Consider the following 25686-nt stretch of genomic DNA (forward strand, 5'->3'; position numbering starts at 1 on the left):
AACCGCTACCCCCTACCTCTTATCTCAGAACTCTTTGATCGCCTCCAAGGTGCCCACATCTTTACCAAACTGGACTTAAGAGGTGCTTATAATCTCATCCGCATCAGAGAGGGGGATGAATGGAAAACGGCATTTAACACTAGAGATGGACACTTTGAGTATCTGGTCATGCCCTTTGGCCTGTGCAACGCCCCTGCCGTCTTCCAAGACTTTGTTAATGAAATTTTTCGTGATCTCTTATATTCCTGTGTTGTTGTGTATCTGGACGATATTCTGATTTTTTCTGCCAACTTAGAAGAACACCGCCAGCATGTCCGCATGGTTCTTCAGAGACTTCGAGACAATCAACTTTATGCCAAAATTGAGAAATGTCTGTTTGAATGCCAATCTCTTCCTTTCCTAGGATACTTGGTCTCTGGCCAGGGACTACAAATGGATCCAGACAAACTCTCTGCCGTCTTAGATTGGCCACGCCCCTCCGGACTCCGTGCTATCCAACGTTTTTTGGGGTTCGCCAATTATTACAGACAATTTATTCCACATTTTTCCACCATTGTGGCTCCTATCGTGGCTTTAACCAAAAAGAATGCCAATCCTAAGTCATGGCCTCCTCAAGCGGAAGACGCCTTTAAACGACTCAAGTCTGCCTTTTCTTCAGCTCCCGTGCTCTCCAGACCTGACCCATCTAAACCCTTCCTATTGGAGGTTGATGCCTCCTCAGTGGGAGCTGGAGCGGTCCTTCTACAAAAAAATTCTTCCGGGCATGCTGTTACTTGTGGTTTTTTTTCTAAGACCTTCTCTCCGGCGGAGAGGAACTACTCCATCGGGGATCGAGAGCTACTAGCCATTAAATTAGCACTTGAGGAATGGAGGCATCTGCTGGAGGGATCAAGATTTCCAGTTATTATTTACACCGATCACAAGAACCTCTCCTATCTCCAGTCTGCCCAACGGCTGAATCCTCGCCAGGCCAGGTGGTCTCTGTTCTTTGCCCGATTTAATTTTGAAATTCACTTTCGGCCTGCCGATAAGAACATTAGGGCCGATGCTCTCTCTCGTTCCTCGGATGCCTCGGAAGTAGAGCTCTCTCCGCAACACATCATTCCTCCTGACTGCCTGATCTCCACTTCTCCAGCCTCCATCAGGCAAACTCCTCCAGGGAAGACCTTCGTCTCTCCACGCCAACGCCTCTGAATCCTCAAATGGGGTCACTCCTCCCATCTCGCAGGTCATGCGGGTATCAAGAAATCCGTGCAACTCATCTCTCGTTTCTATTGGTGGCCGACTCTGGAGACGGATGTTGTGGATTTTGTGCGAGCCTGCACTGTCTGTGCCCGGGACAAGACTCCTCGCCAGAAGCCTGCTGGTCTTCTTCATCCTCTGCCTGTCCCCGAACAGCCTTGGTCTCTGATTGGTATGGACTTTATTACAGACTTACCCCCATCCCGTGGCAACACTGTTGTTTGGGTGGTCGTTGATCGATTTTCCAAGATGGCACATTTTATTCCTCTTCCTGGTCTTCCTTCTGCGCCTCAGTTGGCAAAACAATTTTTTGTACACATTTTTCGTCTTCACGGGTTGCCCACGCAGATCGTCTCGGATAGAGGCGTCCAATTCGTGTCTAAATTCTGGAGGGCTCTCTGTAAACAACTCAAGATTAAATTAAACTTTTCTTCTGCTTATCATCCTCAATCCAATGGGCAAGTAGAAAGAATTAACCAGGTCCTGGGTGATTATTTACGGCATTTTGTTTCCTCCCGCCAGGATGACTGGGCAGATCTTCTACCATGGGCCGAATTCTCGTATAACTTCAGAGTTTCTGAATCTTCTTCCAAATCCCCATTTTTCGTGGTGTACGGCCGTCACCCTCTTCCCCCCCTCCCTACTCCCTTGCCCTCTGGTGTACCCGCTGTGGATGAAATAACTCGTGATCTTTCCACCATATGGAAAGAGACCCAAAATTCTCTCTTACAGGCTTCATCACGCATGAAGAAGTTTGCTGATAAGAAAAGAAGAGCTCCCCCCATTTTTTCTCCCGGAGACAAGGTATGGCTCTCCGCTAAATATGTCCGCTTCCGTGTTCCCAGCTACAAATTGGGACCACGCTATCTTGGTCCTTTCAAAATTTTGTGCCAGATTAATCCTGTCTCTTATAAACTTCTTCTCCCTCCTTCTCTTCGTATTCCTAATGCCTTTCACGTTTCTCTTCTTAAACCACTCATCATCAACCGTTTCTCTCCTAAACTTATCTCTCCCACTCCTGTCTCCGGTTCTTCAGACATCTTTCCTGTAAAGGAGATACTGGCCTCCAAAAAGGTCAGAGGAAAAACCTTCTTTTTGGTTGACTGGGAGGGCTGTGGTCCTGAAGAGAGATCCTGGGAACCTGAGGACAATATCCTAGATAAAAATCTGGTCCTCAGGTTCTCAGGCTCCAAGAAGAGGGGGAGACCCAAGGGGGGGGGTACTGTTACGCCGAGCGCTCCGGGTCCCCGCTCCTCCCCGGAGCGCTCGCTACACTCTCGCTCCCGCAGCGCCCCGGTCAGATCCACTGACCGGGTGCGCTGCGATTCCGCCTCCAGCCGGGATGCGATTCGCGATGCAGGTGGCGCCCGCTCGCGATGCGCACCCCGGCTCCCGTACCTGACTCGCTCTCCGTCGGTCCTGTCCCGGCGCGCGCGGCCCCGCTCCCTAGGGCGCGCGCGCCGGGTCTCTGCGATTTAAAGGGCCACTGCGCCGCTGATTGGCGCAGTGGTTCTAATCAGTGTGTTCACCTGTGCACTCCCTATGTATACCTCACTTCCCCTGCACTCCCTCGCCGGATCTTGTTGCCATTGTGCCAGTGAAAGCGTTCCCTTGTATGTTCCTAGCCTGTGTTCCAGACCTCCTGCCGTTGCCCCTGACTACGATCCTTGCTGCCTGCCCCGACCTTCTGCTACGTCCGACCTTGCTTCTGTCTACTCCCTTGTACCGCGCCTATCTTCAGCAGTCAGAGAGGTTGAGCCGTTGCTAGTGGATACGACCTGGTCACTACCGCCGCAGCAAGACCATCCCGCTTTGCGGCGGGCTCTGGTGAAAACCAGTAGTGACTTAGAACCGGTCCACTAGCACGGTCCACGCCAATCCCTCTCTGGCACAGAGGATCCACCTCCTGCCAGCCGGCATCGTGACAGTAGATCCGGCCATGAATCCCGCTGAAGTTCCACTGCCAGTTGTCGCCGACCTCACCACGGTGGTCGCCCAGCAGTCACAACAGATAGCGCAACAAGGCCAACAGCTGTCTCAACTGACCGTGATGCTACAGCAGCTACTACCACAGCTTCAGCAATCATCTCCTCCGCCAGCTCCTGCACCTCCTCCGCAGCGAGTGGCCGCTTCCAGCCTACGACTATCCTTGCCGGATAAATTTGATGGGGACTCTAAGTTTTGCCGTGGCTTTCTTTCACAATGTTCCCTGCACTTGGAGATGATGTCGGACCAGTTTCCTACTGAAAGGTCTAAGGTGGCTTTCGTAGTCAGCCTTCTGTCTGGAAAAGCTCTGTCATGGGCCACACCGCTCTGGGACCGCAATGACCCCGTCACTGCCTCTGTACACTCCTTCTTCTCGGAAATTCGAAGTGTCTTTGAGGAACCTGCCCGATCCTCTTCTGCTGAGACTGCCCTGCTGAACCTGGTCCAGGGTAATTCTTCCGTTGGCGAGTACGCCGTGCAATTCCGTACTCTTGCTTCAGAACTTTCCTGGAATAATGAGGCCCTCTGCGCGACCTTTAAAAAAGGTCTATCCAGCAACATTAAAGATGTTCTGGCCGCACGAGAAATTCCTGCTAACCTACATGAACTCATTCATCTAGCCACTCGCATTGACATGCGTTTTTCCGAAAGGCGTCAGGAGCTCCGCCAGGATATGGACTTTGTTCGCACGAGGCGTTTTTTCTCCCCGGCTCCTCTCTCCTCTGGTCCTCTGCAATCCGTTCCTGTGCCTTCCGCCGTGGAGGCTATGCAAGTTGACCGGTCTCGCCTGACACCTCAAGAGAGGACACGACGCCGCATGGAGAATCTCTGCCTGTACTGTGCCGGTACCGAACACTTCCTGAAGGATTGTCCTATCCGTCCTCCCTGCCTGGAAAGACGTACGCTGACTCCGCACAGAGGTGAAACAGTCCTTGATGTCAACTCTGCTTCTCCACGTCTTACTGTGCCTGTGCGGATATCTGCCTCTACCTTCTCCTTCTCCACTAAGGCCTTCTTGGACTCCGGATCTGCAGGAAACTTTATTTTGGCCTCTCTCATCAACAGGTTCAACATCCCAGTGACCAGTCTCGCCAGACCCCTCTACATCAATTGTGTTAACAATGAAAGATTGGACTGTGCCGTGCGTTACCGCACGGAACCCCTCCTAATGTGCATCGGACCTCACCACGAAAAAATTGAGTTTTTGGTCCTCTCCAATTGCACTTCCGAAATTCTCCTTGGACTACCCTGGCTTCAACACCATTCCCCAACCCTGGATTGGTCCACAGGGGAGATCAAGAGTTGGGGTCCCTCTTGTTTCAAGGACTGCCTTAAACCGGTTACCAGTACTCCTTGCCGTGACCCTGTGGTTCCCCCTGTAACCGGTCTCCCTAAGGCCTATATGGACTTTGCGGATGTTTTTTGCAAAAAACAAGCTGAGACTTTACCTCCTCACAGGCCTTATGACTGTCCTATTGACCTCCTCCCAGGCACTACTCCACCCCGGGGCAGAATTTATCCTCTCTCTGCCCCAGAGACTCTTGCTATGTCGGAGTACATCCAGGAAAATTTAAAAAAGGGGTTTATCCGCAAATCCTCCTCTCCTGCCGGAGCCGGATTTTTCTTTGTGTCCAAAAAAGATGGCTCCCTACGTCCTTGCATTGACTACCGCGGTCTTAATAAAATCACGGTAAAGAACCGCTACCCCCTACCTCTTATCTCAGAACTCTTTGATCGCCTCCAAGGTGCCCACATCTTTACCAAACTGGACTTAAGAGGTGCTTATAATCTCATCCGCATCAGGGAGGGGGATGAATGGAAAACGGCATTTAACACTAGAGATGGACACTTTGAGTATCTGGTCATGCCCTTTGGCCTGTGCAACGCCCCTGCCGTCTTCCAAGACTTTGTTAATGAAATTTTTCGTGATCTCTTATATTCCTGTGTTGTTGTGTATCTGGACGATATTCTGATTTTTTCTGCCAACTTAGAAGAACACCGCCAGCATGTCCGCATGGTTCTTCAGAGACTTCGAGACAATCAACTTTATGCCAAAATGGAGAAATGTCTGTTTGAATGTCAATCTCTTCCTTTCCTAGGATACTTGGTCTCTGGCCAGGGACTACAAATGGATCCAGACAAACTCTCTGCCGTCTTAGATTGGCCACGCCCCTCCGGACTCCGTGCTATCCAACGTTTTTTTGGGTTCGCCAATTATTACAGACAATTTATTCCACATTTTTCCACCATTGTGGCTCCTATCGTGGCTTTAACCAAAAAGAATGCCAATCCTAAGTCATGGCCTCCTCAAGCGGAAGACGCCTTTAAACAGCTCAAGTCTGCCTTTTCTTCAGCTCCCGTGCTCTCCAGACCTGACCCATCTAAACCCTTCCTATTGGAGGTTGATGCCTCCTCAGTAGGAGCGGGAGCGGTCCTTCTACAAAAAAATTCTTCCGGGCATGCTGTTACTTGTGGTTTTTTTTCTAAGACCTTCTCTCCGGCAGAGAGGAACTACTCCATCGGGGATCGAGAGCTACTGGCCATTAAATTAGCACTTGAGGAATGGAGGCATCTGCTGGAGGGATCAAGTTCTCCTGTTATTATTTACACCGATCACAAGAATCTCTCCTATCTCCAGTCTGCCCAACGGCTGAACCCTCGCCAGGCCCGGTGGTCTCTGTTCTTTGCCCGATTTAATTTTGAAATTCACTTTCGGCCTGCCGATAAGAACATTAGGGCCGATGCACTCTCTCGTTCCTCGGACGCCTCGGAAGTAGAGCTCTCTCCGCAACACATCATTCCTCCTGACTGTCTGATCTCCTCTTCTCCAGCCTCCATCAGGCAAACTCCTCCAGGGAAGACCTTCGTCTCTCCACGCCAACGCCTCGGAATCCTCAAATGGGGTCACTCCTCCCATCTCGCAGGTCATGCGGGCATCAAGAAATCCGTGCAACTCATCTCTCGCTTCTATTGGTGGCCGACTCTGGAGACGGATGTTGTGGATTTTGTGCGAGCCTGCACTGTCTGTGCCCGGGATAAGACTCCTCGCCAGAAGCCCGCTGGTCTTCTTCATCCTCTGCCTGTCCCCGAACAGCCTTGGTCTCTGATTGGTATGGACTTTATTACAGACTTACCCCCATCCCGTGGCAACACTGTTGTTTGGGTGGTCGTTGATCGATTTTCCAAGATGGCACATTTCATCCCTCTTCCTGGTCTTCCTTCAGCGCCTCAGTTGGCAAAACAATTTTTTGTACACATTTTTCGTCTTCACGGGTTGCCCACGCAGATCGTCTCGGATAGAGGCGTCCAATTCGTGTCTAAATTCTGGAGGGCTCTCTGTAAACAACTCAAGATTAAATTAAACTTTTCTTCTGCTTATCATCCTCAATCCAATGGGCAAGTAGAAAGAATTAACCAGGTCCTGGGTGATTATTTACGGCATTTTGTTTCCTCCCGCCAGGATGACTGGGCAGATCTTCTACCATGGGCCGAATTCTCGTATAACTTCAGAGTTTCTGAATCTTCTTCCAAATCCCCATTTTTCGTGGTGTACGGCCGTCACCCTCTTCCCCCCCTCCCTACTCCCTTGCCCTCTGGTGTACCCGCTGTGGATGAAATAACTCGTGATCTTTCCACCATATGGAAAGAGACCCAAAATTCTCTCTTACAGGCTTCATCACGCATGAAGAAGTTTGCTGATAAGAAAAGAAGAGCTCCCCCCATTTTTTCTCCCGGAGACAAGGTATGGCTCTCCGCTAAATATGTCCGCTTCCGTGTTCCCAGCTACAAATTGGGACCACGCTATCTTGGTCCTTTCAAAATTTTGTGCCAGATTAATCCTGTCTCTTATAAACTTCTTCTCCCTCCTTCTCTTCGTATTCCTAATGCCTTTCACGTTTCTCTTCTTAAACCACTCATCATCAACCGTTTCTCTCCTAAACTTATCTCTCCCACTCCTGTCTCCGGTTCTTCAGACATCTTTCCTGTAAAGGAGATACTGGCCTCCAAAAAGGTCAGAGGAAAAACCTTCTTTTTGGTTGACTGGGAAGGCTGTGGTCCTGAAGAGAGATCCTGGGAACCTGAGGACAATATCCTAGATAAAAATCTGGTCCTCAGGTTCTCAGGCTCTAAGAAGAGGGGGAGACCCAAGGGGGGGGGTACTGTTACGCCGAGCGCTCCGGGTCCCCGCTCCTCCCCGGAGCGCTCGCTACACTCTCGCTCCCGCAGCGCCCCGGTCAGATCCACTGACCGGGTGCGCTGCGATTCCGCCTCCAGCCGGGATGCGATTCGCGATGCGGGTGGCGCCCGCTCGCGATGCGCACCCCGGCTCCCGTACCTGACTCGCTCTCCGTCGGTCCTGTCCCGGCGCGCGCGGCCCCGCTCCCTAGGGCGCGCGCGCGCCGGGTCTCTGCGATTTAAAGGGCCACTGCGCCGCTGATTGGCGCAGTGGTTCTAATCAGTGTGTTCACCTGTGCACTCCCTATGTATACCTCACTTCCCCTGCACTCCCTCGCCGGATCTTGTTGCCATTGTGCCAGTGAAAGCGTTTCCTTGTGTGTTCCTAGCCTGTGTTCCAGACCTCCTGCCGTTGCCCCTGACTACGATCCTTGCTGCCTGCCCCGACCTTCTGCTACGTCCGACCTTGCTTCTGTCTACTCCCTTGTACCGCGCCTATCTTCAGCAGTCAGAGAGGTTGAGCCGTTGCTAGTGGATACGACCTGGTCACTACCGCCGCAGCAAGACCATCCCGCTTTGCGGCGGGCTCTGGTGAAAACCAGTAGTGACTTAGAACCGGTCCACTAGCACGGTCCACGCCAATCCCTCTCTGGCACAGAGGATCCACCTCCTGCCAGCCGATTCGTGACATATATAGAGTCCTCCTCATGTGTGTGTGTGTATATATATATATATATATATAGTCCTTCTCATGTATATATATATAGAGTCCTCCTCGTGTGTATATATAGTCCTTCTCATGTATATATATAGAGTCCTCCTCATGTGTATATATATAGAGTCCTCCTCATGTGTGTATATATATATATATATAGTCCTTCTCATGTATATATATAGAGTCCTCCTCATGTATATATAGAGTCCTCCTCATGTATATAGATATAGTCCTCCTCATGTATATATAGAGTCCTCCTCATGTATATATATATATAGTCCTCCTCATGTATATATAGGGGCCCCCGGTGTTGTTTGGCCCCCGCAGTATCTGATGGATGGCTCCTGTTTCCCAGACTTGCTTTAGCTGCCTGTGTCACATTCATCAATCACAGGCAACTTAAAACAAGCCAAGAACCCAAGAGGGAGAAGACATAGAGCTGCACTGCAGGGAACGGATGAACATGGAGCAACTAGCATGTCAGTGGTGTCATCACTGCTGGCAGCAAATACAAAGCTTTATATCCAGTCGTCAGGACTCCAAGGTCTTGTGTGAAAATCATATTTTTTCATTTTGGTTTATCTATCTATCTATCTATCTCATATCTATCTATCTCATATCTATCTATCTATCTCATATCTATCTATCTATCTATCTCATATCTATCTATCTCATATCTATCTATCTCGTATCTATCTATCTCATATCTATCTATCTTATATCTATCTATCTTATATCTATCTATCTCATATCTATCTATCTATCTATCTCATATCTATCTATCTTATATCTATCTATCTTATATCTATCTATCTCATATCTATCTATCTCATATCTATCTATCTCATATCTATCTATCTATCTCATATCTATCTATCTCATATCTATCTATCTATCTATCTATCTATCTCATATCTATCCATCTCATATCTATCAATCTCATATCTATCTCTTATATCTATCTATCTATCTATCTCATATCTATCTATCTATCTCATATCTATCTCTTATATCTATCTATCTCATATCTATCTATCTCATATCTATCTATCTATCTATCTATCTCATATCTATCTCATATCTATCTATCTATCTATCTCATATCTATCTCTATCTATCTATCTCTCATATCTATCTATCTATCTATCTCATATCTATCTCATATCTATCTATCTATCTCATATCTATCTATCTCATATCTATCTATCTCGTATCTATCTCATCTCTATCTATCTCTCATATCTATCTATCTATCAATCTCAGATCTATCTATCTATCTATCTATCTCATATCTATCTATCTCATATCTATCTATCTATCTATCTATCTCATATTTATCTATCTTATATCTATCTATCTTATAACTATCTATCTCATATCTATCTATCTATCTATCTCATATCTATCTATCTCATATCTATCTATCTTATATCTATCTATCTTATATCTATCTATCTCATATCTATCTATCTCATATCTATCTATCTCATATCTATCTATCTCATATCTATCTATCTCATATCTATCTATCTCATATCTATCTATCTATCTCATATCTATCCATCTCATATCTATCAATCTCATATCTATCTATCTATCTCATATCTATCTATCTATCTATCTATCTCATATCTATCTCTTATATCTATCTATCTCATATCTATCTATCTCATATCTTTCTATCTATCTATCTATCTATCTATCTATCTCATATCTATCTATCTATCTATCTATCTATCTCATATCTATCCATCTCATATCTATCCATCTCATATCTATCTATCTCATATCTATCTATCTCATATCTATCTATCTATCTATCTATCTCATATCTATCTCTTATATCTATCTATCTCATATCTATCTATCTCATATCTATCTATCTATCTCATATCTATCTCATATCTATCTATCTATCTATCTATCTATCTATCTATCTCTCATATCTATCTATCTATCTATCTATCTATCATATCTCTCTCATATCTATCAATCTCATATCTATCTATCTATCTATCTATCTATCTATCAAGCTCATATCTATCTATCTATCTTATATCTATCTATCTCATATCTTTCTATCTCATATCTATCTTATATCTATCTATCTCATATCTATCTTTCTATCTATCTATCTATCTATCTATCTCATATCTATCTTTCTATCTATCTATCTATCTATCTATCTATCTCATATCTTTCTATCTCATATTTATCTATCTATCTATCTCATATCTATCTATCTATCTATCTATCTCATATCTTTTTATCTCATATTTATCTATCTCATATCTATCTATCTATCTATCTATCTATCTCATATCTTTCTATCTCATATTTATCTATCTATCTATCTCATATCTATCTATCTATCTATCTATCTCATATCTTTTTATCTCATATTTATCTATCTATCTATCTCATATCTATCTTTCTATCTATCTATCTCATATCTTTCTATCTCATATTTATCTATCTATCTATCTCATATCTATCTTTCTATCTATCTATCTATCTCATATCTTTCTATCTCATATTTATCTATTTATCTATCTATCCCTATTATAGACGTGGGGAGGGGCAGACGTGTTGCACTCCTGTTGTGGTGCCGCCACGTGGCTGTTTGTCGCGCTCCGCGCCGGTCACAAGGAATGTTCAGACTGTGACGGTAAACACAGATTATCCGCGTCCTATAACGTCGATCCCGTCCTCCTGATGTGAGGAGTTTTCCAGTTTCCTGTAAATAAAGCTCATTCACTGTACAATAAGAAGTTCTGCTATTTTCACTATTGTCAAGATCTCTGCTTGCTGTTGGCTGTCGGGGCATGCTGGGAGTTGTAGTTTTGCAATAGGAGATCACTGACCTAGACCATATATATTATGGTTGCAAACCCCCCCGCTTAGAACCATTAGGTCAGTTGGTTTTCAGACCCTGGATGTAAAGAAGAATATTCATATTCACTGACAGCAAGCAGAGATTTTAGAAAAAGTAAAAAAAATAAATGAAGCACCAAGTGTATTGTTCTGGTCTTCTCTAGTGATGAGTGTGACCCGGCCCTGGTGTAATGCATGAGTAGTGATTCCATAACATACCATGGTGACGTATTCACCGGAAAAATCCTGTCCCGCCCCGTCCTGCTGAGTATCCTGGACAGACAGGATATTGTCCTCTGTGCCGGGCCCCGGGCCCCTCCCTGACCCCAGTTCCCCATTATTTACCTGCCCTGGGTGTGGTTTCCATAGTATGATCTCAAGAGCTGAGGGACATTGTCCTGTTGAGACTCCAGGGGCCCCTGATCTATAGGGCCACACACTGTCTGCAACTATAGGAGCCAATATGGGGGGGGGGGGGGGGGGGCAGCCTGTTCCTATTGTTATAGGGAATTGTTACTTTCCTATTGGTCTTCTATGGGTAAATAATCACAAATAGTGAGGGAAGAGCAAGATCTTTTATCACGTGGCAAATCCCCCCTCTGAATAATCTTAGAGTCCTAGCATGGCTCCCATATCATTCCTGGTCCTATCATGGCTCCCATCTCATTACTGGTCCTAGCATGGCTCCCATATCATTCCTAGTCCTATCATGGCTCCCATCTCATTCCTGGTCCTATCATGGCTCCCATATCATTCCTGGTCCTATCATGGCTCCCATATCATTACTGGTCCTATCATGGCTCCCATCTCATTACTGGTCCTAGCATGGCTCCCATATCATTCCTGGTCCTATCATGGCTCCCATCTCATTCCTGGTCCTATCATGGCTCCCATCTCATTCCTGGTCCTATCATGGCTCCCATCTCATTCCTGGTCCTATCATGGCTCCCATCTCATTCCTGGTCCTATCATGGCTCCTATCTCATTCCTGGTCCTGTCATGGCTCCCATCTCATTCCTGGTCCTATCATGGCTCCCATCTCATTCCTGGTCCTATCATGGCTCCCATCTCATTCCTGGTCCTATCATGGCTCCCATTGAATTTCTGGTCCTATCATGGCTCCCATCTTATTACTTGTCCTATCATGGCTCCTATCTCATTCCTGGTCCTATCATGGCTCCCATCTCATTCCTGGTCCTATCATGGCTCCCATCTCATTCCTGGTCCTATCATGGCTCCTATCTCATTCCTGGTCCTATCATGGCTCCCATCTCATTCCTAGTCCTATCATGGCTCCCATCTCATTCCTGGTCCTATCATGGCTCCTATCTCATTCCTGGTCCTAGCAAGGCTCCTATCTCATTCCTGGTCCTATCATGACTCCCATCTCATTCCTGGTCCTATCATGACTCCCATCTCATTCCTGGTCCTATCATGACCCCCATCTCATTCTTAGTCCTAGCATGGTTCCCATCTCATTCCTAGTCCTAGCATGACTCCCATCTCATTCCTGGTCCTATCATGACTCCCATCTCATTCCTGGTCCTAGCATGGTTCCCATCTCATTCTTAGTCCTAGCATGGTTCCCATCTCATTCCTAGTCCTAGCATGACTCCCATCTCATTCCTAGTCCTATCCTGGCTCCCTCCTCATTCCTAGTCCTATCATGGCTTCCCATATTATTACTGGTCCTAGCTCCTGATCTCAGTTCTGGTCCCGAGCATGGTCTTTCCCCATCTACAGCCTCCCTTGTCCTCCTCCGGCCTCCTACCCAATGTGTCTTACACGCTTCCCCCTTCCTCTCTCTCTCTATTTTTCTTACTTTGGATCCAAGGTATCTCAGCATAATTACATGTATCTAATCTGTTATCCTCATTTTCACATGTATTTTCTTTGTAAAATGACAAAATCCTAATAATAAAAATCAGTTGAACCCAAGTCTCCCCATTTTCCTGCTCAGTTTGGGCATATTAAAGGGGTCCCCACTAAAAAATTGGCCGGAAAAAGTGGTGGAATAAGGAGGCGCTCTGCTTATAGCAGGGAAACCAATCACAGAAGTCTAAATGGGAGATGGTCTTGTCAAAGGGGTGGTCTTTTCTGGAAGTTTTACTTTACTGTATAAGGGTACGTTCACACGAGCGGATCCGCCGCTGAAGGACCGCTGTATCCTGCCTTTACATGTGCCTGCGCGGAGCAGCAATACACCGCTACGAGCAGACACACTGAGATGTGAGAGTGTACGTGCACATGCGCAGTATACGTGCACATCGCGGCAGCTCTCGGCCTAGCTCATAGAGCAGGGGGAGCGGCCGCGATGTGTGCGTGTACACCGCGCATGCGCGGCGACTAGCATATCGTTTCACTGTGTCTGCTCGTAGCAGCGTAGGCACATGTAAAGGCACCATACAGCGGTCCTTCAGCAGTGGATACACAGCGTAAAATACGCTCAAGGGATCCACTCGTGTGAACGTACCCTTATGCAGTGTTTTCCCAAACAGTGTGCCTCCAGCTGTTGCAAAACTACAACTCCCAGCATGCCCGGACAGCCAAAGGCTGTCCGGGCATGCTGGGAGTTGTAGTTTTGCAACAGCTGGAGGCACCCTGGTTGGGAAACACTGATAGAGATAATAAAATAGAAAATAAAAAATAAACAAAAATTCTTAAAAACATAAGTTTAACATTATAACAATAGGTGAGTTGTAGTTTTGCAACAGCTGGAGGCACACTGTTTGGAAAAACACTGATAGAGATAATAAAATAGAAAATTTAAAATAAACAAAAATTCTTAAAAACATAAGTTTAACATTATAACAATAGGTGAGTTGTAGTTTTGCAACAGCTGGAGGCACACTGTTTGGAAAAACACTGGTATAATGAAAAGTTCTGGAAGTTCCTAATAGACTTATTTTGTGTGCTTTAGTTCAGTTTCAAAATCACTGCTTGCTGCCTTTGAATGAGAACACTTCTCACTTCTGGTCTGGGAACACTTCTCACAAGCTTAAAGGGGTATTCCGGGCAAAAACTTTTTTATATATATCAACTGGCTCCAGAACGTTAAACAGATTTGTAAAATTACTTCTATTAAAAAATCTTAATCCTTTCAGTACTTAGGAGCTTCTGAAGTTAAGGTTGTTCTTTTCTGTCTAAGTGCTCTCTGATGACACGTGTCTCGAGAACCGCCCAGTTTAGAAGAGGTTTGCTATGGGGATTTGCTTCTAAACTAGGTGTTTCCCGAGACAGGTGTCATCAGAGAGAACTTAGACAGAAAAGAACAACCTTAACTTCAGAAGCTCATAAGTACTGAAAGGTTTAAGATTTTTTTTTATAGAAGTAATTTACAAATCTGTTTAACTTTCTGGAGCCAGTTGATATATATATATAAAAAAAGTTTTTGCCTGGATAACCCCTTTAAAGTATTCAGTGCAGACCCTTCTGAGCTGAAAGTTTGTTGCACTGTATCAGTCCGGAGTCCATTGTCAAGATCTTTGCTTACTGTCAGTGAATTAGAACTTTCTTGCTTAAAGGGGTATTCCAGGAAAAAACTTTTTTTTATATTTCAACTGGCTCCAGAAAGTTAAACAGATTTGAAAATTATTTCTATTAAAAAATCTTAATCCTTTCAGTACTTATGAGCTTCTGAAGTTAAGGTTGTTCTTTTCTGTCTGAGTAATCTCTGATGACACGTGTCTCTGGAAATGCACAGTTTAGAAGCAAATTCCCACAGCAAACCTCTTCTAAACTGGGCGGTTCCCGAGACACGTGTCATCAGAAAAGAACAACCTAAACTTCAGAAGCTCATAAGTACTGGAAGGATTAAGATTTTTTAATAGAAGTAATTTACAAATCTGTTCAACTTTCTGGAGCCAGTTGATATTTAAAAAAAAGTTTTTTCCTGGATAACCCCTTTAATCCTTTCAGTACTTATGAGCTTCTGAAGTTAAGGTTGTTCTTTTCTGTCTAAGTGCTCTCTGATGACACCTGTCTCGAGAACCGCCCAGTTTAGAAGAGGTTTGCTATGGGGATTTGCTTCTAAACTAGGCGTTTCCCGAGACACATGTCATCAGAGAGCACTGAGACAGAAAAGAAGAACCTTAACTTCAGAAGCTTATAAGTACTGAAAGGATTAAGATTTTTTTAATAGAAGTCATTTACAAATCTGTTTAACTTTCTGGAGCCAGTTGAGATATATATATATATATATATATATATATATATATATATATATATATATATATATATAAGTTTTTGCCTGGATAACCCCTTTAAAGTATTCAGTGCAGACCCTTCTGAGCTGAAAGTTTGTTGCACTGTATCAGTCCGGAGTCCATTGTCAAGATCTTTGCTTGCTGTCAGTGAATTAGAATTTTCTTGCTTAAAGGGGTTACTGCAGCCAAAATGAACTTATCCCCTATCCACAGGATAAGTAGCTAATCGCAAGGGGGGTCCGAACTCTGGGAACACCCCCCCCCCCCCCTCCGCGCGATCTCCAGAACGGGACCTCCTGCAATCAGCTACTTAGTTATCCCCTATAGGGGATAAGTTCATTTTGGCTGCAGTGCCCCTTTAAGCAAGAAAGTTCTAATTCACTGACAGCAAGCAGAGATCTTGATGATGGCCATGAGCTGAAACACAAACTATATCGGGAAGATGCAGACCTTTTCATTATACACCAGTGGTCTCCATACTGTGGACCTTCAAATTTTGCTAAACTACAACTCCCAGCATGCCCAGACAGCCATAGGAGTTGTAGTTCTGCAACTGCTGGAGACAGTATATATGTATATGTATTTATATATATATATATTTCTTTATGAATGGTCTGTGGCAGTCGTTTACTACGGCACTCCAGCTGTTGCAAGACTACAACTCCCAGCCTTTCAGCTGTCAGAGTCATGCTGGGAGTTGTAGTTTTACAACTGGATGGGGATCAGAAGTCAATGGGAAATTCGTCACCGTAAAAAAATGGATGAGAAATTGAGATTCTTATGGGGGGAAAAAAAAAACAAAAACTTTGTAACAAACTATCTGACTATTTCTTAGTTTCTGACCCAAGGCCGTGTTCACACCTTCAGGTTTTTTTTTTTTTATTGCAGTTTTTGAATATAAATACCGGACATAAATAGAAGACACATAGAAAGGAACGAATGAGACTTTTCCTGGTTTTTCATTCATTTTTTGGCTTTGTATTCAATGACTGCAATAAATAAGAAATAAAAAACCTGAAGGTGTGAACACAGCCCGATAGATACATTTGGATAAGTTCATTCACCTGAATGGGGCTAAACCTGCATTATATCTCTATATCCCTTGGGCAGTGTTCACATGGTGCTGTTCATTAATGCTGCAATTTTACCATTATTAATTTATTTTTTTTAGAAATTGCATAGAAAATTTCGCAATTTTTTTTTTTACGGCGAATAGTGTAATCTTACCTTAAATTCGTGGTAAAACTGCGCAATTTTTCTGCATACGCTACTTTACCGCGATTATGTGCATGACGTCAAAATAGCGTCATTTTTACGTCGATTTGGGAAAACAGCGGTAAAATTGCAGCAGTAAAATTTCGCTGTTTAAATGCCCCGTGTGAACACAGCTTTGTGAATCTAACTTCAGTGGATGCAGTGTAACACAGTGGTCTCAAACTGTGGCCCTGCAGCTGTTGCAAAACTTCAAATCCCAGCATGCTGGGAGATGTAGTTTTGTAACAGCTGGAGGCACGCTGATTGGGAAACTCAGTCTAGAGCAGTGGCCTTCAAACAGTGGTTCTACAGCTGTTGCAAAACTACAACTCCCAGCATGCCCGGACAGCCATCGGCTGTCCGGGCATGCTGGGAGTTGTAGTTTTGCAACAGCTGGAGGCGCACTGATTAGGAAACTCAGTCTAGAGCAGTGGGCTTCAAATAGTGGCCCTCTAGCTGTTGCAAAACTACAACTCCCAGCATGCCCGGACAGCCGTCAGCTGTCCGGGCATGCTGGGTGTTGTATTTTTGCAACAGCTGGAGGCACACTGATTGGGAAACTCAGTCTAGAGCAGTGGCCTTCAAACAGTGGTTCTCCAGCTGTTGCAAAACTACAACTCCCAGCATGTAGTTTTGCAACAGCTGGAGGCGCGCTGATTAGGAAACTCAGTCTAGAGCAGTGGGCTTCAAACAGTGGCCCTCCAGCTGTTGCAAAACAACAACTCCCAGCATGCCCGGACAGCCAACGGCTGTCCGGGCATGCTGGGAGTTATAGTTTTGCAACAGCTGGAGGCACACTGAATGGGAAAGAACGCTTTAGATTCTGCAGAACGACTTTGTCCTAGGCGTGGCCAGAAGTCCAGTAAGGTCCTAGGGTGAAGCTATGGGGGTCCTGTATGAAGTCATTGGCTGTCCGGGCATGCTGGGAGTTGTTGAGACCACCGGTCTAACAGAAGAAAGCGAGGTCTACAGATATGTATGTGTGTATATATATATATATATATATATATATATATATATATATAATCAGGGGTCAAGTCCTGGGGAAAAAAATAAGAACTCACCCCAGATTTCCACTCAAGGACTGGTCCTGCAGGACTTCTGCTAATGGGAACAGAGTTCCTGCTGTAGAGAAAGTGCAGGAACTCTGTTCCCATGCGTTCCTGCAGGACTTGAGCCCTGTATATAATCCAACATGTGACCACTCACCTCCGGCGCCAGAGATGCCGCTTCTCACCAGGTCGCACTGAGGGGGCCGCCAGGAGACTGCAGGGAGTCGACAGGTGCCCCGTCACAGTCGTCGCCCTGGGCCAATAGCGGGTGGTGGCAGATCCGGGATCCACTGTGTAAAGCAACGTGTTTACACAAAGGGAGAGGTTGTAAGTTCCGCCCTGACACGGGGAATTAACCATTTCAGCAGTAAGAGGAGACGTCTTGGTGAAATCTTCAACCGTAGAGAATCTGGAGATAAAATTGGTTAAAAAAAAAAAAATCGATTTCTTCCAGAAACAGCGCCAACCTAGCCCTCAGGTTGTGTGCGGTATTGCAGCTTAGATCCGGGGAAGTGAATGGAGCCGAATTGTAATACCGAACACAGCCTGAGGATAGGTGGGGGCGCTGGAGGAAAACAGCCATGTTTTTCTAACCCTGGATAAACCCCTAAATGTGGCCAGATTATCAAACGCTCATAGGTACGTAAAAAACTTTCCAGAACAAAGAGTAAAAAACTTTCCAGAACAAAGTTGAAAATAGAACCTTAGTGTCTTAGTTTCCATGTTTTTTAAGATCTCGGCCTTAAAGGGGCACTCCCGTTGAAAACTTTTTTTTTTTTTTTTAAATCAACTGGTGCCAGAAAGTTAAACAGATTTGTAAATCACTTCTATTACAAAACCTTAATCCTTCCAGTACTTTTTAGGGGCTGTATACTAAAGAGAAATCCAAAAAAGAAATGCATTTCCTCTGATGTCCTGACCACAGTGCTCTCTGCTGACCTCTGCTGTCCATTTTAGGAACTGTCCAGAGCAGCATATGTTTGCTATGGGGATTTTCTCCAGTTCCTAAAATGGACAGCAGTGGTCAGCAGAGAGCACTGTGGTCATGACATCAGAGGAAATGCATTTCTTTTTTGGATTTCTCTTTAGTATACAGCCCCTAAAAAGTACTGGAAGGATTAAGATTTTTTAATAGAAGTGATTTACAAATCTCTTTAACTTTCTGGCACCAGTTGATAAAAAAAAAAAAAGTTTTCCTTGGGAGTACCCCTTTAAGTGAACAGAAATGCATCCAGAGGTTGGAAATGTAATAATGTGTATAAGGCTGAATTAGTTTTTTTTTATTTTTTCCCATTAAAGGGGTTATCCAGGAATAGAAAAACAGAGCTAATTTCTTTTTTTTTAAGAAATTAGCTCTGTTTTTTTCTATTTCTAAATAAACCCTTTAAGGGGTTTAACCCCTTAATGAAGCAACATGTTTTGACCTTAAAGGGGTACTCCGGAGGAAAAAAAAAGTTTTCAAATCAACTGGTGCCAGAAGGTTACACAGCTTTGTAAATGACTTCTAAATGCCAATGTTTTTTTCCAAACAGCGCGTCCCCAGCTGTTGCAGAACTACAACTCCCAGCATACCCGGACAGGAAGGGAGCTTACATGCTCGATCCTCCCCAGCAAGTATCATGGCCTGATGATTCTAAGGGGTTATATTGGATAATGTAGCTACATTCTATAAAAATAACAGCACCACACCTATCCACAGGCTGTGCCTGGTACTGCAACTCAGTCCCATTTAAAGGGGTACTCCGGTGGAAAACTTTTTATTTTTTATTTTTTTTTATCAACTGGTGCCAGAAAGTTAAACAGATTTGTAAATTACTTCTAATAAAAAATCTTAATCCTTCCAGTACTTATGAGCTGCTGAATACTGCAGAGGAAATTCTTTTCTTTTTGGAACACAGAGCTCTCTGCTGACATCACGAGCACAGTGCTCTCTGCTGACATCTCTGTCCATTTTAAGAACTGTCCAGAGTAGGAGAAAATCCCCATAGCAAATATATGCTGCTCTGGACAGTTCCTAAAATGGACAGAGATGTCAGCAGAGAGCACTGTGGTCATGATGTCAGCAGAGAGCACTGTGGTCATGATGTCAGAAGAGAGCTCTGCATTCCAAAAAGAAAAGAATTTCCTCTGTAGTATTCAGCAGCTAACAAGTACTGGAAGGATTAAGATTTTTTAATAGAAGTAATTTACAAATATGTTTAACTTTCTGGCACCAGTTGATATAAAAAAAATAAAATAAAATAAAAAGTTTTCCACCGGAGTACCCCTTTAAATTCTTTCTTTTTCCTCTTTTTTGTGCTTCCATTTTCCGACAGCCATTACTTTTTGTTTATCGTCCAACCACATTCTGCCACTTTTGCATCTTTTTAGTAAAGTGTTTCCCAACCAGCGTGCCTCCAGCTGTTGCAAAACTATAACTCCCAGCATGCCCGGACAGCCAACGGCTGTCCGGGCATGCTGGGAGTTGTAGTTTTGTAACAGCTGGAGGCATCCTGGTTCGGAAACACTTTAAGTAATGAAATACTGACATTATAAAGACTTTTACCAGGACCGTTCCTGATACAGACAGAGGTGGCAGCAGAGAGCACTGTGGTCAGACTGGTAAAAGAACTACACTACTTCCTCTGGAGCACACAGCAGCTGATAAGTACTGGAAGGATTAAGATTTATATAATAGAAGTAATTTACAAATCTGTATAACTTTCTGCCACCAGATGATTTGAATTAGTTCCCCCCCCCCCCCCCCCTCGCCTCTTTAATAAAACAACTTGTCTGCCTTTTGTGAAACAGCGCCACAGCTGTCCATAGGTTATGCCTGGAATTGCAGCTTTGCTTCTGACTAAGTTGCAATTTTTATAGAAAGTAGCCATTTTTTCGGAATAATTACCAGGACATGGGGGGGGGGGGGGGGGGGGGGGAGAGAGAGACATGTAATCTACGTATACGCGGTTGATCCCCAATTGGATTAATGGGGGCTGCAGATAAGTAGTAGTTCACACTGTATAACATACACAATTCTTTATATACACTCCCATACACGGCTGTTATATCAGGAAATTTCCTTTACGCTCCATAAACTTCTATTGGTCAGGGAAGTTTCTTCTAGAACTTTTTAATAGATCAGGGAGTAGAATCTAGTAAAATGGTCATCGACTGGTTAATGTCAACAACGCACAATAGGCAAAGCAAATAATATAAAGGTGAAGCCCCACCTTAGAGTAACAACAGTCAGATCAGGTGAAATCAAACATTTATACAATAAAATGCATTTACCTTTGTGTTCTTATTGATTTTAAGTTACTTATGATCTGGAAATTATCAGCAAATTGCTGTTGATGGATCTCCCTATGTCTTCACTTATTATTTCTATTATGATATACTTTATTATATTATATTAAATGCATATATATATATATATATATATATATATATATATATATAAACACATACACTGCTCAAGGAACACCTAAACAACACAATGTAACTCCAAGTCACTGACACTTGTGTGAGATCCCACTGTCCACTCAGGAAGAACACTGATTGACAATCAATTTCACATGGAACAGACAACAGGTGGAAATTATAGGCAATTAGCAAGAAACCCCCCAATAAAGGAGTGGTTCTGCAGGTGGTGATCACAGACCACTTCTCAGTTCCTATGCTTCCTGGCTGATGTTTTGGTCACTTTTTGAATGCTGGCGGTGCTTTCACTCTAGTGGTAGCATGAGACGGAGTCTACAACCCACACAAGTGGCTCAGGTAGTGCAGCTCATCCAGGATGGCACATCAATGCGAGCTGTGGCAAGAAGGTTTGCTGTGTCTGTCAGCGTAGTGTCCAGAGCATGGAGGCGCTACCAGGAGACAGGCCAGTACATCAGGAGACGTGGAGGAGGCCGTAGGAGGGCAACAACCCAGCAGCAGGACCGCTACCTCCGCCATTGTGCAAGGAGGAGCAGGAGGAGCACTGCCAGAGCCCTGCAAAATGACCTCCAGCAGGCCACAAATGTGCATGTGCCCACTCAAACGGTCAGAAACAGACTCCATGAGGGTGGTATGAGGGCCCGACGTCCAAAGGTGGGGGTTGTGCTTACAGCCCAACACCGTGCAGGACGTTTGGCATTTGCCAGAGAACACCAAGATTGGCAAATTCACCACTGGCACCCTGTGCTCTTCACAGATGAAAGCAGGTTCACACTGAGCACATGTGACAGACGTGACAGAGTCTGGAGACGCCGTGGAGTACGTTCTGCTGCCTGCAACATCCTCCAGCATGAGACCGGTTTGGCGGTGGGTCAGTAATGGTGTCGGGTGGCATTTCTTTGGGGGGCCGAACAGCCCTCCATGTGCTTGCCAGAGGTAACCTGACTGCCATTAGGTACCGAGATGAGATCCTCAGATCCCTTGTGAGACCATATGCTGGTGCGGTTGGCCCTGGGTTCCTCCTAATACAAGACAATGCTAGACCTCATGTGGCTGGAGTGTGTCAGCAGTTCCTACAAGAGGAAGACATTGATGCTATGGACTGGTCCGTCCGTTCCCCTGAATCCGATTGAGCACATCTGGGACATCTCGCTCCATCCACCACAGACTGTCCAGGAGTTGGCGGATGCTTTAGTCCAGGTCTGGGAGGACATCCCTCAGGAGACCTTTCCCTGTAATGCTGAACAGATGACTTTCCAGCAGCCTCCTCCTTATCATCACAGACAAAACAGGAAGTCTCAGCTTAGTTTAAGGCCCATAGTGGCCAGACCGAAAACTGCAAGATCTCAGTATTTTTTTGTTAAATTTTTGTAATATAAATCAGTGTTTCCCAATCAGTGTAACTCCAGCTGTTGCAAAACTAGAACTCCCAGCATGCCCAGACAGCCGTTGGCTGTCCGGGCATGCTGGGAGTTATAGTTTTGCAACAGCTGGAGGCGCTATGGTTGGGAATCACTGAAAATTACTGAGATCTTGCAGTTCTCGGTCTGGCCACCATGGGCCTTAAAGTGGTACTCCGGCACTAAGACATCTTATCCCCTATCCAAAGGATAGGGGATAAGATGCCTGATCACGGGGCTCCTGCCGCACCCCGTTAGAATCAGCCCCCGGAGCATGCTCACTCCGGGTTTGAATACTGGCGATCACAGGGACGGAGCATAGTGATGTCACGGCTCCGCCCCCTCAATGCAAGCCTATGGAGGGGGCGTGACAGCTGTCACGTCCCCTTCCATAGGCTTGCATTGAGGGGGCGGAGCGTGACATCACACGGGGCGGAGCCGTGGCGTCACTATGCTCCGTCCCCGTGATCGCCAGTAATCAGACCCGGAGCGAGCACGCTCTGAGGGCTGATTCTAACGGGGTGCGGCGTGGAAGATCACGGGGGTCCCCAGCGGCGGGACCCCCGCGATCAGGCATCTTATCCTCTATCCTTTGGATAGGGGATAAGATGTTTTAGCGCCGGAGTACCCCTTTAATCTAAGCTGAGACTTCCTGTATTACATCAGAATAAATACCCTGGATCCATAATACAACCCCAGCATCTGTATTATTATAGATGTCCAGAAGGGAATCAATCATCACAGGATCCAACAACGGACAGTAACCCCTTCTTTGCTATGGGTGGCGCAATAGTGCGATTACAGACTGAGGTATATGCAAACAGATCTATACATTTACTTTTGGCCTGGGTTGGACTATTGGCTGTTATATACGGTTATATTATATTTTATCGTTTTATTTTATATTTTTATTATTTTACTTTATATTTTATTATTTTATTTTATATGATAAAATTATAAATGTATTATTATTATTAAAATATATATATATATATATATATATATATGTATATATTTTATTTTTATTTATTTTTTATTATTTTCCTTAAAAAAAAACACCTCAATCCATTTAGATCTGGAGAACGCTGTTGCATTACCTCTTATAACCACCAGGGGGCAGAGAAGGCTTTTGATTTGTCCTCTCTGAGTATTTAATGCTGAAATTTAGAGAACAGAAAGAAAAGAAGAAGAAAAAAAGAAGAAAGAAACAATTGTATCAAATGTTAACAAAAGGAAATTCTATTCTCCATTTAGGAATAAATAAATCCTAGTGATTTAACCCCTTAGAGTTGTGGCCTCCAAACTGTGGACCTCTGGGTTGTGCAAAACTACAACTCCCAGCATTCTCCGCTCTGGTATAAATCCTAGTAATGGAACCCCTTAGAGTAGTGGTCTCCAAACTGTGGACCTTCCGCTGTTGCAAAACTACAACTCCCAGCATTCTCCACTTGGCAATAAATCCTAGCAATTTAACCCCTTAGGCTAGTGGTCTTTCAACGGCGGACCTCTAAATGTCGCAAAACTACAACTCCCAGCATTCTCCGCTCTGGTATAAATCCTAGTAATGGAACCCCTTAGAGTAGTGGTCTCCGAACTGTGGACCTTCCGCTGTTGGAAAACTACAACTCACAGAATTCTCCGCTTGGGAATAAAGCCTAGTAATTTAACTGCTTAGAGCAGTGGTCTCCAAGCTGTGCACCTCCAGCTGTTGGAAAACTACAACTCTCAGCATTCTCCACCTGGGAATAAAGCCTAGTAATTTAACTGCTTAGATCAGTGGTCTCCAAGCTGTGCACCTCCAGCTGTTGCAAAACTACAACTCCCAGCATGCCCGGACAGCCGTTGGCTGTCCGGGCATGCTGGGAGTTGTAGTTTTGCAACCGCTGGAGGGCTGCAGGTTGGACACCCTTGATATAGAGCATCAGTATAAGGCCAACGGCTGTCCAGGCATGCTGGGAGTTGTAGTTTTGCAACAGCTGGAGGGCTGCAGGTTGGGCACCCTTGATATAGAGCATCAGTATAAGGCCAACGGCTGTCCAGGCATGCTGGGAGTTGTAGTTTTGCAACAGCTGGAGGGCTGCAGGTTGGGCACCCTTGATATAGAGCATCAATATAGGGCCAACGGCTGTCCGGGCATGCTGGGAGTTGTAGTTTTGCAACAGCTGGAGGGCTGAAGGTTGGGCACCCTTGATATAGAGCATCAGTATAGGGTCATCGGCTGTCCGGGCATGCTGGGAGTTGTAGTTAGAGGGCTACAAGTTGGACACCCTTGATATAGAGCCTCAGTATAAGGCCAACGGCTGTCCGGGCATGCTGGGAATTGTAGTTTTGCAAAATGTGTCAGAAAATATCCGCGCTGTAATTCACAGTGTGAACTATGGCATAAGGTTTACGATTGAAAACAATAATTGCAATTAAAAACCTGAACAATGTGAACCAGCCCTACAGGGTCTGCGGGGGCTCGGCTGGTAAAAATAGGCCTGCCTGATCCCCCAGGTGTTAACCCCTTGGATGCTGTGGTCAATAGGGACCGTGGAGGGGGCCCCCTAGTGGCGGGGGATTCTGTTCGGATACAGTTGTGATATTAAAGTATCCAGTGACCCCTCAGCCGTCCTCTCTGGGGTCCACACTGAAGGTGCCAGAGCAGCAGGACCCCGGATCATTGCATCAGTCTCTGCCCATTGTGACCGAACTGTGCAAACCGGACGCAGCGTTTTCTATTGTCTGGTGTAATCCGCTGGGACAATGGGCTATGGCCAGTGCAGTGCCCCCCGCACCCTGGGTGCCCCCTCTGTGCTGAGTGTGCAGCCCTGATCTGCAGATTCATCACTATCCCCTATATATATAATGGTGGGGAGGGCACCCAGGAGCACCCATCCACCCCCTGCACCCAGGTAAGGCCACAGGGAGCACAATGTATACGGCCAAAATATATATATATCCAGTACATCTGCTGGGAAGAGAACAATGTATCTACAGTTCTATCCTATATATAGAAGTTGTCTTATTCTGATGATATTATCTCCTATATATTCAGTAGTTATATATTACTAGTTGTCACATTTAATTTCTATTTATTTAAGTTATTATTTCTTTTTATAAATCACTTTGTATTTACTTTCTATTTTTGTCTCATATCTATCTATCTATCTCATATCTATCTATCTATCTATCTCATATCTATCTATCTCATATCTATCTATCTCATATCTATCTCATATCTATCTATCTCATATCTATCTATCTATCTATCTATCTCATATCTATCTATCTATCTCATATCTATCTATCTCATATCTATCTATCTATCTATCTCATATCTATCTATCTCATATCTATCTATCTCATATCTATCTATCTCA

The 25686-nt window shown here is 44.8% G+C and overlaps 1 protein-coding gene across 6 annotated transcripts in view; it reads left to right on the forward strand.

Annotated features, from left to right (window-relative positions):
* The window catches only part of CRYBA2 (crystallin beta A2), a 51479-nt gene that overhangs the window by 18588 nt on the left and 7205 nt on the right, over nucleotides 1–25686 (forward strand). The window contains exon 2 of one of the 6 annotated variants that reach the window (XM_056535479.1): nucleotides 8514–8663. The exons of 2 other annotated variants lie outside the window; for them this stretch is intronic. The gene's annotated coding sequence lies outside the window, so the exon portion shown is untranslated. Of the gene's footprint in view, nucleotides 1–8167; nucleotides 8184–8369; nucleotides 8664–25054; nucleotides 25219–25686 lie in introns of those variants that run through there. 3 more of the 6 variants (XM_056535482.1, XM_056535477.1, XM_056535478.1) reach the window with 3 other exon arrangements.

The sequence above is a fragment of the Hyla sarda genome, chromosome 8 (genome assembly GCF_029499605.1).
Source record: "Hyla sarda isolate aHylSar1 chromosome 8, aHylSar1.hap1, whole genome shotgun sequence".
Taxonomy (NCBI): Eukaryota; Metazoa; Chordata; class Amphibia; order Anura; family Hylidae; genus Hyla; species Hyla sarda.